The 13,603-nt window shown below is 42.9% G+C and overlaps 1 long non-coding RNA gene across 1 annotated transcript in view; it reads right to left on the bottom strand.

Moving 5' to 3' along the window:
• LOC137320446 (uncharacterized) overlaps positions 1–12,354 on the bottom strand; it is a 30,900-nt gene extending 18,546 nt beyond the window's left edge. Inside the window, exons 1-2 of the long non-coding RNA XR_010962531.1 lie at positions 11,818–12,354; positions 8,359–8,528 (exon numbers count right to left, since the gene is read on the bottom strand). This is a non-coding gene — a long non-coding RNA (uncharacterized lncRNA). The remainder of the gene's footprint in view (positions 1–8,358; positions 8,529–11,817) is intronic.
• Between the last annotated feature and the right edge of the window lie 1,249 nt (positions 12,355–13,603).

The raw sequence follows: 13,603 nt of genomic DNA, 5'->3' as shown, positions 1-13,603 counted from the left end.
TCCAACTGTTTTATTTGAAAATGGATTTTCAAACAAAACAGTTGGACTACAACCTGGTGTTGTAAGATTCCTTACATTTGTCAACCCCAGTCCATCACCGGCATCTCCACATCATTGCAGCATATATGAGGCAAGGCCCCTGGGCTTGCCCATTGGTACCCAATACAATTCATTCAGGTATTTCTTATTAATTATATCATGTAATGTAGATCAATTAGTGTTAATTGTATTCAGGTGGTGTGTGTCAATTGGAGACTCTCTTGTATCCTTTTTCTATGAGAGCTGATCTAGGGTGTGGTGTGTGTAATGGGGATCATTGTGAATAAAGGCTTGGAAGCAACTGAAGACCTGGCTCGAGTATTCTATCCTTCACCACCTGGCTATCCAATTTATAACACTTCTGTGCTGTCAGCAACTTCAATTGTTGTTTTAGTGAGGTAATAATTCGTTTTTTCTGCCTGTATCATCTGCTTGTAGCACTATCTAACATAATTTTTATATGAAAAACAGTAGGTGCCACACTTGCTTTGCAATGTATGCATCTCTCTTGCACCTGATTGGTTCAAATCTCATATCAGAAAACAACAACAACAGAACAGCTATGAAACAAGAATAAACTTCCAATGAGAAATTACTAAGGGCATATGAAAACAATGAATCAAGCATGAGCAGTAGCAGAAAGTACCAGTAAAAATAACGAGACGCTAAATCAAATTGCTCCATATATTTTTTTCAAAATCTTTTTGCTTTCTCCACGAAGCACTTAAAACTAGAATCAATGGTTCTTACAGGTTTACTACCTGAGCCACATGCTAATTGGCATTGGGATAGGCAGATTAGAAAGGTTAACACATGGCTGAAAGAGTGGTGTGGGAAGGAGGGAATCAATTTCATGGGACACTGGCACTAGTACTGGGACAGGAAGGAGCTGTACCGCTGGGACGGGCTCCACCTGAACTGGAATGGGACCAGAGTCCGAGCAGAAAAGGATAATTAGGGCGGTGGATAAGGCTTTAAACTAGCAAGATGGGGGGAGGGATCTGGTAGCAATAATAAAAGCTTAAAGATAAAAAAAACAGGAGATGAGTGTAAAGGTCAGACCAGAGTAAGAAATAAAGATAACATAAACGGTCAAGGAACAAATACAGTTATAAAACAGAAGTATAAAAGGATTGTTAAAAAATAAAGTAGAAGGAACAACTATTAAAGATGAATTAAACTGCCTGTACAGCAATGCACACAGTGTCCAAAATAAAATGCGGAAACAGTAGGCAATAATCCATAGCAAGGAACCAGATGTAGTTGGAATAACTGAAACCTGGCTAAATAAAGAACAGCACTGGCAACTAAATATTGCAGGTTATAACATAATCAGAAAGGATAGGGAAGGAAGAAGGGGGTGGAGCTGCTGTACTAATTAGAGATAAAAGAATGGCAGTAGAAAAATGGGACATAACTAACAGAAGGATAGAAACAGAATCCATATGGATTGAAATAAAAGATAAGAAGGGATTGCTCACACTAATAGTACAGACTAATAATATTACAGACCATCTAATAGTGGAAAGGAGGTGGAGGAAGAAATATGTAAGCAAATATGTGAAATGTTGCCCTTATTTCTTTATTCATCCATGGTGTATCATTACTGGCTAGTTTGTTCTTGCTTTTTAGTGGGATACATTTCTCCTGGACTCTACTGATCACTGTTTCAAATGTTTACAACTGCTGTTCTATTTCTTTGATTTTCCCTAGTTCCTCAAAATCCTTTGAAATTAGTAAAGGACAAAGAATAATAATCATTGGATATTTTAACTATCCCCAAATAAACTGTCAAGAAGAGGTAGGTAAAGGGGTACAGGGAATGGAGTTTTTACAATGTGTGCAGGACTCCTTTCTTACCCAGTGTGTAAAAAGCCCAACAAGTGAGGAAGCACAGCTGGATCTAGTAATGGGAAATGAACCAGAACAGATAAGAGAAGTAAGCATAGGGGAACATCTAGGCAATAACGATCACAACATAATAAGGTTTAAGAAAAAGATTGAGAAGGACATAAGTAAGACAAAGACCAAAGTAATAAAGTGGAAAAAAGCTGGTTTTCAGGGGATGAAAATGGAACTAGGGAAAATTAACTGGAAAAATTTACTGATAAACAAAGAAATAGAACAGCAGTGGGAAACATTTAAAATGGTGATCAATGGAGTCCAGGTAGAAATATATCCCTCTAAAAAGCAAGAACAAACTAGCCAGTAATGATACACCATGGATAAATAAAGAAATAAGGGCAAAATTGAAACTAAAGAAAAATATATACACTAAGTACATAGACAACAAAGGGGAGGATGACAAAAGGGAATACCAAAAGGTTAGGAAAGAAGTTAAAATAAAAAATTAGGAAGGCAAAGAGAAACTACGAAATTAAATTATCAAGGAATATAAAAAGAAATTGTAAGGTAGTCTACAGATACCTAAACATAAATAACAAAACAAAAATCAGGATAGGGATAGGGCCACTAAGGGATACATATGATAAACTCACAGGTAATGACAGTGAAATGGCAGAAATATTAAATAATTACTTTGCCTCAGTATTTACCAGGCAGACTAATATGGTGGGCATGACGTTAGAAGAAGAGATAAAAAAAAATAAAAACATTTAAGATAGAAAAGGGGGGAGATAATTGATAAACTAATCAAACTTAGAGAGAATAAAACCCCGATCCGGATGGATTGCATCCGCACATATTAAAAAAGATAGGGAAGAGATAGCAGAGGCACAATTACATGTACATAAAAACTTATTAGAAAGGGGAATAGTGTCAGAGGATTGGGGGACAGCTAATGTGATTCCTATATTTAAAAAGGGAGATAGAACCAGTTCAGGGAACTATAGACCAATTAGTTTAATGTCGGTGGTAGGAAAGATAATCGAATCCTTACTCAAAGATGTAATAGAAAAACATCTAGAAACTGAAAATATAATAAAGAATAGTCAGCATATATTTCAAAAGGGAAGGTCATGCTTGACCAACCTTATTGAGTTCTTTGACAAAGTAACAGAATGGGTAGACAAGGGCAATGTAGTAGAAGTAGTATATTTGTATTTTCAAAAGGCCTTCAATAAGGTACCACATTGTAGACTCAGGACTAAGGTAAGAGCATGTGGAGTCAGGGGACAAGGAGCAGAATGGATAGCAAGCTGGCTACAAAACCGAAAACAGAGAACAGGGGTTAAAGGTAGTTACTCAGACTGGCAAAAGTTGGGAAGTGGTGTTCCACGAGGATCGATGCTGCGACCACTGTTGTTCACCAATTACATCAACGATTTGGACTCAGGAATTGGAAGTACAATTCCAAAATTTGCGGACAACACCAAATTGGGAGGTATATTTATGCTGAGGAGGATTGCGACAAAATACAGGGAGACATTAATAAACTTGCAGAATGGCCGTGTATTTGGCAAATGAATTTCAATATCGATAAGTGGGAGGTATTACATTTTGATAGGAAGAATAAGGGGGCCACATACTGCTTGGATAATAAGAGTCTAAATGGGGTAGAGGAGCAGAGGGATCTGGGGGTACAGATACACAAATCACTTAAAAGTAGCGACGCAGTTTAGTAAGGCCAATAAAAAAGCAAACCAAACATTGATGTTCATTTCTAGAGGGATAGAACAGAAAAGCAGAGAAGTTATGTTAAACTTGTATAGAACTTTGGTTAGACCACACTTGGAGTGCTGTGCATAGTTCTAGTCTCCATATTATACAAAGGATATAGAGGCACCGGAGAAGGTGCAAAAAAGATTTACTAGGATGATACCTATCAGCAAAGATTGAGCAGGCTGGGGCTCTTTTCTCTAGAAAATAGAAGACTGCGTGGTGACCTGATAGAGATCTTTAAGATTATGAAAGGGTTGATATGGTAGACGTAGAGAAGATGTTTCTACTTGCGGGGAGGATTGAACCAGGGGCCATAAATAAAAGATAGTCACTAATAAATCCAATGAGGAATTCAGCGGAAACTTCTTTACCCAGAGAGTGGTTAGAATGTGGAACTCGCTACCACAAGGAATAGTTGAGGTGACTAGCATAGATACATTTAAGGGGAAGCTAGATAAACACAGGCAGGAGAAAGGAATAGAAGGGTATGCTGATAGGGTTAGATGAACTGCAGAGGGAGGAGGCTCGTGTGGAGGATAAACACCAGCATGGACCTGTTGGGCCGAATGGCTTGTTTCTGTGCTGTTCTATGTAATTCTATACAACATAATAAAGTAATTTTAAAAAATTACAAAATGTAGAAAAAAGTGATTAAACTTACATACGCAATAATATTTTCTAAATGACATGTAATCACATTTTTCGGAGGCCTGCACCTAACTGAAAAGTCTGAGCCTGGACTTGATGGAGCTTTCCAGACCCAGTATTATTAGATGAGGAAACTCAAGCGGGCTTTATGCATCTGCGCAGACAACGTATAGACATTTTGATGATTGACTATGAGGCTGATCATTCACAGAGCATGCCAGGACTTCTTATTTGTAAGCCCCACCCTCTCCTTTAAATTACTGAGAACAAAAACCATAGAGAAACCATTTTTAGGACAGTGGAAGCAACTGGAGTTGTTTTTTTGTATGAAACATTGAAGACATGGTAAAAGCATTCATTCTTTTTCTGAGCTAACTTTCCTGGGGAAAGAGAATCAGACTACTGGACTTAAGGAGTTTTTTTTATGATAACACTTAACGTGTGACAAACAAAACTTTAAACAATGTTAAATTTCCAAGTGAAATCTTTATATTTTGTAATGCATTCTAAATAGTTCAGCAGCTACCTTTCTTTTATTCATTTATACTTGGAACTGCAGTGTTATTTATTTATTTAGTTGCAGAGGGCAAGGAAAACAGGACACAAACAGAAAACAGGAACCAATAATCATTAAAACTAGTTTCAATGCCTGGGGAGATTGCTTACAAACTGCTTTCCAAATTCTTTCACTAGAGATGTGCACTTCTCCCCCACTTCTACATCTGTAAGGAATCTTACAACACCAGGTTATAGTCCAACAGTTTTATTTGAAAATCACAAGCTTTCGGAGGCTTTCTCCTTTGTCAGGTGAGTGTCGGATTCCTTGAAAGTTACCGCATATATAGTCATAGAACAATGCCTGGTGATTACAGATAATCTTTCCAACTGCCCGTTATCAAGGCAATCAAATGAATTGAATAGTGTTCAGACAGAGAAACATTTGATACCAGACTACTGAATATACAAACGGCCAGAACCAAAGACAGAGAGGGGGAGAGAGAGAGAAATATCCGAAAGGAAGAGAAAGAGAGAGAATGACCAGTTGTATTAAAAACAGATAACTTTTTTTTCCACTGGTGGGGTTACGTGTAGCGCGACATGAACCCAAGATCCCGGTTGAGGCCGTCCTCATGGGTGCGGAACTTGGCTATCAATTTCTGCTCGACGATTTTGCGTTGTCTTGTGTCTCGAAGGCCGCCTTGGAGAACGCTTACCCGAAGATCGGTGGCTGAATGTCCTTGACTGCTGAAGTGTTCCCCGACTGGGAGGGAACCCTCCTGTCTGGCGATTGTTGCACGGTGTCCGTTCATCCGTTGTCGCAGTGTCTGCATGGTCTCGCCAATGTACCATGCTCTGCGGCATCCTTTCCTGCAACGTATGTGGTAGACAACTTTGGCCGAGTCACAGGAGTATGAACCATGTACCTGGTGGGTGGTGTCCTCTCGTGTGATGGTGGTATCTGTGTCGATGATCTGGTGTGTCTTGCAGAGGTTGCTGTGGCAGGGTTGTGTGGTGTCGTGGACGCTGTTCTCCTGAAAGCTGGGTAATTTGCTGCGAACGATGGTCTGTTTGAGGTTGGGTGGCTGTTTGAAGGCGAGTAGTAGAGGCGTGGGGATGTACAGATAATCTTTCCAACTGCCCGTTATCAAGGCAATCAAATGAATTGAATAGTGTTCAGACAGAGAAACATCCCCACACCTCCACTACTCGCCTTCAAACAACCACCCAACCTCAAACAGACCATCGTTCGCAGCAAATTACCCAGCTTTCAGGAGAACAGCGTCCACGACACCACACAACCCTGCCACGGCAACCTCTGCAAGACACGCCAGATCATCGACACAGATACCACCATCACACGAGAGGACACCACCTACCAGGTACATGGTTCATACTCCTGTGACTCGGCCAACGTTGTCTACCACATACGTTGCAGGAAAGGATGCCGCGGAGCATGGTACATTGGCGAGACCATGCAGACACTGCGACAACGGATGAACGGACACCGTGCAACAATCGCCAGACAGGAGGGTTCCCTCCCAGTCGGGGAACACTTTAGCAGTCAAGGACATTCAGCCACCGATCTTTGGGTAAGCGTTCTCCAAGGCGGCCTTCGAGACACAAGACAACGCAAAATCGTCGAGCAGAAATTGATAGCCAAGTTCCACACCCATGAGGACGGCCTCAACCGGGATCTTGGGTTCATGTTGCGCTACACATAACCCCACCAGCGGAAAAAAAAGTTATCTGTTTTTAATACAACTGGTCATTCTCTCTCTTTCTCTTCCTTTCGGATATTTCTCTCTCTCTCTCCCTCTCTGTCTTTGGTTCTGGCCGTTTGTATATTCAGTAGTCTGGTATCTAATGTTTCTCTGTCTGAACACTATTCAATTCATTTGATTGCCTTGATAACGGGCAGTTGGAAAGATTATCTGTAATCAGCAGGTATTGTTCTATGACTATATATGCGGTAATTTTCAAGGAATCCGACACTCACCTGATGAAGGAGAAAGCCTCCAAAAGCTTGTGATTTTCAAATAAAACTGTTGGACTATAACCTGGTGTTGTAAGATTCCTTACATTTGTCCACCCCAGTCCATCACCGGCATCTCCACATCACTTCTACATCTAGCATTGCCCTTGCAACAACATAACCTTTGACTCACCATGACCAACACCAGAGAAGATCCTGTCGCACACATTTATAAAATTCTTTTGCTTAGCACAGTTTGGCCACCATGTCACACTTTGAGCATCTTGCTTCTCTGGGGAAGGGAGTTCTCTGGGGAAGGGAGTTCCACAGACTCATGACCCTCTGAGAGAAAAAATTTCTCCTCATCTCTGCCCTAAATGGGAGACCCCTTATTTTTAAACTGTGGCCCCTAGTTCCAGTCTCTCCCACAAGGGGAAACATCCTCTCAGCATTTGCTCACGTGCAATATTTGGCTCAAATTTCCTATTCATAAAACAGCAAAAAATCAGGACCAGAGATGTTGGGGTCATCCAAATCAAAAGAGAGGAAAGCAGCTAATAAAACATTACCAATGAGGTACTACTGTAGATATATGAAAGGAACGAGTCAAGCATGAGCAGTCAGCCAAAGATACCAATAAGATGGCGAACCAATGCAATTACTTCAAAAAAAAATTGACCGCCAATTTAATGTTCAGTAACTGAAAATGTAATACTAGAAGCAAGGTTCGTAATATAATAATAAAGATATAAAAATTACAAAAGTTACAAGAAAGTGATTACATTTATCAATATACTAGCATTTTGTATCTTTAAAATATCTTTCACAACATTTTCAGTTAGAAGCATACGAACATACAAATTAAGAGCAGGAGTAGGCCATTCGGCCCCTCGAGCCTGCTCTGCCATTTGATAAGATCATGGCTGATCTGATTGTGACCTCAACCCTACTTTCCCGTCTACCTACTATGGTCTTTGACTCCCTTGTTAATCAGGAATCTATCTAACTCAGCCTTAAAAATATTCAGTGACCCTGCCTCCACTGTTCTCTGGGGAAGGGAGTTCCACAGACTCACGACCCTCTGAGAGAAAAAATTTCTCCTCATCTCTGCCCTAAATGGGAGACCCCTTATTTTTAAACTGTGGCCCCTAGTTCTAGTCTCTCCCACAAGGGGAAACATCCCCTCAGCATCTACCCCTTCTAGTCCCCTCAGGATCTTGTATATTTCAATAAGATCATCTCTCATTCTTCTAAACTCCAATGTATATAGGCCCAATTTGTCCAACCTTTCCTCATAAGATAACCCCCTCATCCCAGGAATCAGTCGAGTGAACCTTCTCTGAACCGCCTCTAAAGCAATTATGTCTTTTCTAAAATAAGGAGACCAAAACTGCACACAGTATTCTAGATGGGGTCTCACCAATGCCTTGTACAATTGTAGCAAAACATCTCTACTTTTATATTCCATTCCCCTTGCATTAAATGACAACATTCCATTTGCCTTTCTAATCACTTGCTGTACCTGCATACTAACTTTTTTGTGATTCATGTATTAGGACACCCAGATCTCTCTGTACCTCAGAGTTCTGCAATCTCTCTCCATTTAAATAATATGCTGCTTTGCTATTCCTCCTGCTAAAGTGTGCTTCTCTGAGAAGTCCAGCACTTGAGTTCATGTAGCTTCCAATAGATTTCACTCTCAGCTGACAAGGTCCAGAAGTTTTACTTTTCCCAAAGCACGATTGACCTGTAGAACAGGATTCCGGAGAAGGTAATGGAGATTCATTCCTTATAGTCCTTCAAGAAGGTATTAGATACATTCCTGCAAAATAAGCTGCTCATACATCAGTGAGGTGAGAGTAAATTATGTATGGATAATAACTAGTGGATCTGTGGCCTCCTGGATCTTCCCCGATCGCCTATGGGGGGTGGGGGGAGGGGGGGTTGACGAAGGAATTTTTGTCGAGGACTCCTGAATAGGCTGCAGGAATCTACTTTTTTGTCTATCATGGGAGGTGGGCGAAGGGACGCTTGGTGCACAAGGGTGGTATCAGTCGAAACAAATGGGTGAGCACATTTGGATATATAAACCTAAACACATAGTTCCAGCATGCCCCAGAGTGAACCTGTCCAAGTAATCTGCGCCTACAGCGCAAAGCCTGAGAAATGAGAGTTATAACAATAACTAGAAGTTTGTTTTTCCTAAATACATCAAAACAAGGTAAAGCATGAAGTTTTGGAGTTAAGTTTTGATAGGAAAACAATTTTAAACAGGTTATTTATTTGCTGTGATAGAGGGACTGAGTGTATGAAATGTGTGGAAGAAAGCTTGTGCGAGAGTGTGAGTATATGAGAGTGCGTGTGAGAAAAAGAGTTTGTGGGAGAGAGACAGAGTGAGACATAGAGACGCACAAAGAACGATAGGGACAGATAGTGGGGCCGATATTAGGAGGGCGGTGGGTTGGCAGCGGGGGGTCGACTTGGCGCGTGGGTAACGCGCCCAGTGAAATTGGGGTGCTCCGCACGCAATCGCAGCTTGATTGAAGCCACTTACCTTTGCTCCTGGGTTTCGCGCTGGAAAGCTCCGCAGCGGGCGGACTGCGCAGGCGCATCATAGACTGTCAGCTGGAGGAGCCCTATTTAAAGGGGCAGAAAGGCTGCAGAAAATATGCAAAATTACAGCATGGAGCAGCCCAGGGGAAAGGCTGCTCCCAGGTTTAATGATGCCTCACTCCAGGTCTTACTGGATGGGGTGAGGAGGAGGGGGAGGACAGAGATCTTATGCCCGGCAGACAGGAGGAAGTGGCCTGCCTCTGCCACCACGGAGGCCTGGCTCGAGGTGGCAGAGGAGGTCACCTGCACCACCAACATATTGCACACCTGCATACAGTGCAGGAGGCACTTCAATGACCTCAGTAGGTCAGCCAAAGTGAGTACACTTACTCATCCCCCTACACTCCATCTGCCACATCACCGCCCCCACCCCACATCTCCTTCTGCACTGCCAACACTACTCTATCACATTACTCCTCACACCCACTCAAAGCTCATCCTCATCTTACCTGCACTTATTCACCTCGCCAGTACTCATCCCACCACTACCACTCAACCCAATCCTCATACAATCTCATGGCTCTATCTCATACTCACCCTCTCATGCATCTCTTTCACAGTGAGCCTCACTCAACCTGCCACTACCTGTGCTGCAGCCACAGGGCATGCATCACATATGTGCAGTAGGAAGCGTAAGGCAAACATGTCGTGAGCATGAAGGGGATGCACAAGGGTGTTTGAAGGTTTGTTATGGTTTTTACTTATATTTGATTTCTGATCAACTCACGTTACATATTATATTGTCACCACTACTGCCACGTCTTTGCGAATCTTGTCTGGTTTGTGCAATAAATGCCCTTTCCTGAGGATCACAATGAAGACCCACAATTGATGCCACCCATTGTGTCACTGCAGAGTGGGTGTAGGTGTATTTGCAGGGCTCTTTTGTGCAGACGACTGAGAGACGTCGGTGATGTCCCCGGTGGCACCCTGGAAGGATGCGGAGGAGAAATTGTTGAGGGCAGTGGTGACTTTGACAGTGACGGGTAAGAAGATGGTGCTCGGGCCAGCCGGGAGCAGCTCTGCATGAAGGAGGCTGCCGATGTCCACGACTACATGTCGAGTGACTCTGAGCCTCCATGTGCACTGCTGCTCAGAGAGATCCAGAAAGCTGAGCCTCGGTCTGTAGACCCTGTGGCGAGGGTAGTGCCTTCTGTGACGCATCTCTCTCTGCGGTTGGTCTCCCTCCTGCTGTGTAGGTGGATGTGTCACAGCACTGTGTTGTGGAGCTCCACGTGTCAGAGGTGGACGGGGTGGCCGGCGAGACTGGTGATGCTGTTTGTCCTCCGAAGAGGTCATGACTGCAGCTACGGCCCCCATTTGGAAGATGTACGTTTGAGGGGGTCCGCAAGGTTGGTAAATGTGTCTGCACACCGGGGTAAGTTTGTGAATTTTATTGGTAGGAGGAGGGTGGTGGAGGCCAAACTTTGTCCAAAGTGACAGAGTGGCTTCCTGCAATGAGTGAGGGTCTCCCCCCCCACCTGTCAAATGGACCTTTGCAACTGCCACAGGCTGATGGCTGCAACACGACCATTTCAACTGGGAGTGTTTCCCCCAGTACGGGAAACAGTCTCAGTTGTTTGGAAAATCCCACCCCTCCTAAAATATCTTGTTAATCAGGTCTGTAAACGACCTGAAGTACCTACTTAATTAGTTTAAGTGGCACCCCGCCGGCTTTAATTGCCGGCGGGAGTCCCACATGCAGGGGCTGCGCGCGCATGTAAGCGCGTCACTGGGAAACCTGGAAGTGGGCGGGTTGGAGCTGGGCTCCAGATGCACCCCGGGAATCCCCGATTTTCAAAGCCCCCCCGCCACGAACCCGCCGGCTCGGGGGTCCAAAAATCGAGCCCAGTGTATCAGAGAAAGTGACAGAAAGAGTCTGTAAGTTTGTGTGAGAGAGAAGGAAAGGTCTAGGAAGAGATAGAAGGGTTCAATTTCTGCAGGGATTCTTCCGATCATCCACTGTAACTTCAACGGCAGATCTGTGATAAACCCGTTTATGCTGCTTCTCCAGGATTTGCACAGACCTTCCGCTGAAGTTATGGTGGACGATTGAGAAAAGCCCCATTTAAATTCAACCCCAGAAAGCATGAGAAGAAAAGACATATAAGGGTAGAAATTGGAAATCACCGCGTACTGGGTCCAGGGAGCGATCCTCTGCGCTGGAACAGGTAGGCCTGAGGCCCGATCAAAATTGGGCCTCTGGCCTAATTTAAATGGGACACCTGCTCCGCATCCCCAGGCAGCTTGCTAGTGAAGTAGATATCAATTTTAGGCCGCTACAACACTCACAGCAGTCCTCAGGTAGATCCTGGGGGGGGGGGGGGAGGGGAGACAATTGGGAGGGGGCCTAGTGGGTGCCGGCAACAGTCTTCGGCTTCTCCTAGCTCCACATTTGGTTAAGAAATTTTTAAGAAACTTACATTTTTGGTGGCGGCCTCCACGGTCCCTTTAAGGACCATCGGTTTGGTTGCATGTCGACCTGGTTATCTGGTTTCGTTCAGGGCAGCCCAGTTTCTGGAAGAGTGCTAAAACAGGCGTTAGAATCATAGAATTATAGAATAGTTACAGAACAGAAGGAGGCCTTTGGTTCTTTTGCCAATCACCTTATTTATTTTATCTAAACCCTTCATGATTTTGAACACTTCTATCAAAATCTCCTCTCAAACTTCTCTGCTCCAAGGAGGCCCCTCATTAATATATGCAAGGGGCCTAATGCCTGTTCTAAGCAGCCACCAGGGACGTGTCTTTGGGGCTTGGGACATAGCCCCACTAAATTGGCCCTTATTGGGGTCCAATTTCTAGGTCAAAGACTTAGAGAGGGAACGAGGAATGAACGTGTGGGAAAGACAGAATGTGAGAGATTGTGTGAGATAGACAGGGAGAGAAAGTGAGAATCAGAAACAATTGAAATATGGCTCAGCTATTTACTGGATAAACTTGCTGAGCCAATGAGAGAAATAAAGAAGCATTTCTTCTACTTCATCCAAGTAGATCGAGATCTGTGAGATAACACATTCCATCATTAAGTACCCAGTCATACAGTACCCAGTAAAAACTACGAACAATAATCAACCTATCTGCAGGCCTCTCACACATCTATCACTTCATTGACAGTTCTTCCTTTTAAAAGACCAAGCATATTATTGTACTCTGTATTAGTAAAGCAGGTGGGTCTAAGCCTGGTGAGCATCCCTAATCTGAAGATCTGTGTTTGCAGATGTTGCAAACACACATATATGCAGAGGTTTATATGCATCGCATGCATTCTGTGTGCAGCGAGCAAAATATTTTATAAAGTACATTTTCTCTGTAGTATGTAATTACAATAATTTCAAAATCTTTTCACATAATGCTTCTGTTTACCGTCTCAACTAAAATGATCTCAGGGTTTAGTCATCTGTGGATGATCATGTGTCAAATCGAACCCTTAGTTACTAATGTCTGTGTGTATATAGTTATGCTTGGGGATTTCAGACATACTGAAGAAGGATCTGATAACTGTTCAATGATGAGCAGCATTATGCGAGCTCTTGCTACAGTATAATCATACAGAGTACTAGTAAATCCATTATATAACTGCCAGTTTGCAGACCAGAATCACCTACATATCTAGAAATGATTACAGGCTGATTCTACTCTGATGCTAATTCACAAGGTAGATTTGGATGAAGAAGGTTTTGGCCAATTTGATTTAATTCTTCTTAAAGATGTTTCTTAAACGAGTACAGTTTGCTTAACCAAAATTTCTGGTTATCCATTCAGGCTGTTGATCAATCTCAATGTTTTTGGGACTGAAAATCCCCAGCTTATCCCCCCAACACCAGCAAATGGCTTCAGTGCTGTCCTCTAAGGCATTGATGGCCCTCTTATATGTGCCAATCAAAACTGTGTTCAGGACTCCTAGCACAGTCAGAGCAGAGCGCGGAACAGCTTCTGCATGACCTCTGGGAACTAGAACTCAACAGATTAGACTATATAACTCAGCATTCTGTTCACATCGTTTAGTGCATTATCAAGTTAGCCAGTACTTCCAGGGCTCTTTCCACTTCCCGCTTGTCAGATTCACGTTACTCCTTTTTATTTCCTATTAGTCAATCCATGGCATTACAAATGGGAACCAAGACTCGTAGAGTGCTTATCTTGACGTTCCCAAAGAATGTGATGACAATATGCCCCAAAACAGATGCTGCTACTACAATATCATGA

This window comes from Heptranchias perlo, chromosome 4 (assembly GCF_035084215.1).
Source record: "Heptranchias perlo isolate sHepPer1 chromosome 4, sHepPer1.hap1, whole genome shotgun sequence".
Lineage (NCBI taxonomy): Eukaryota > Metazoa > Chordata > Chondrichthyes > Hexanchiformes > Hexanchidae > Heptranchias > Heptranchias perlo.
This window is presented reverse-complemented; position numbering and strand designations above follow the sequence as displayed.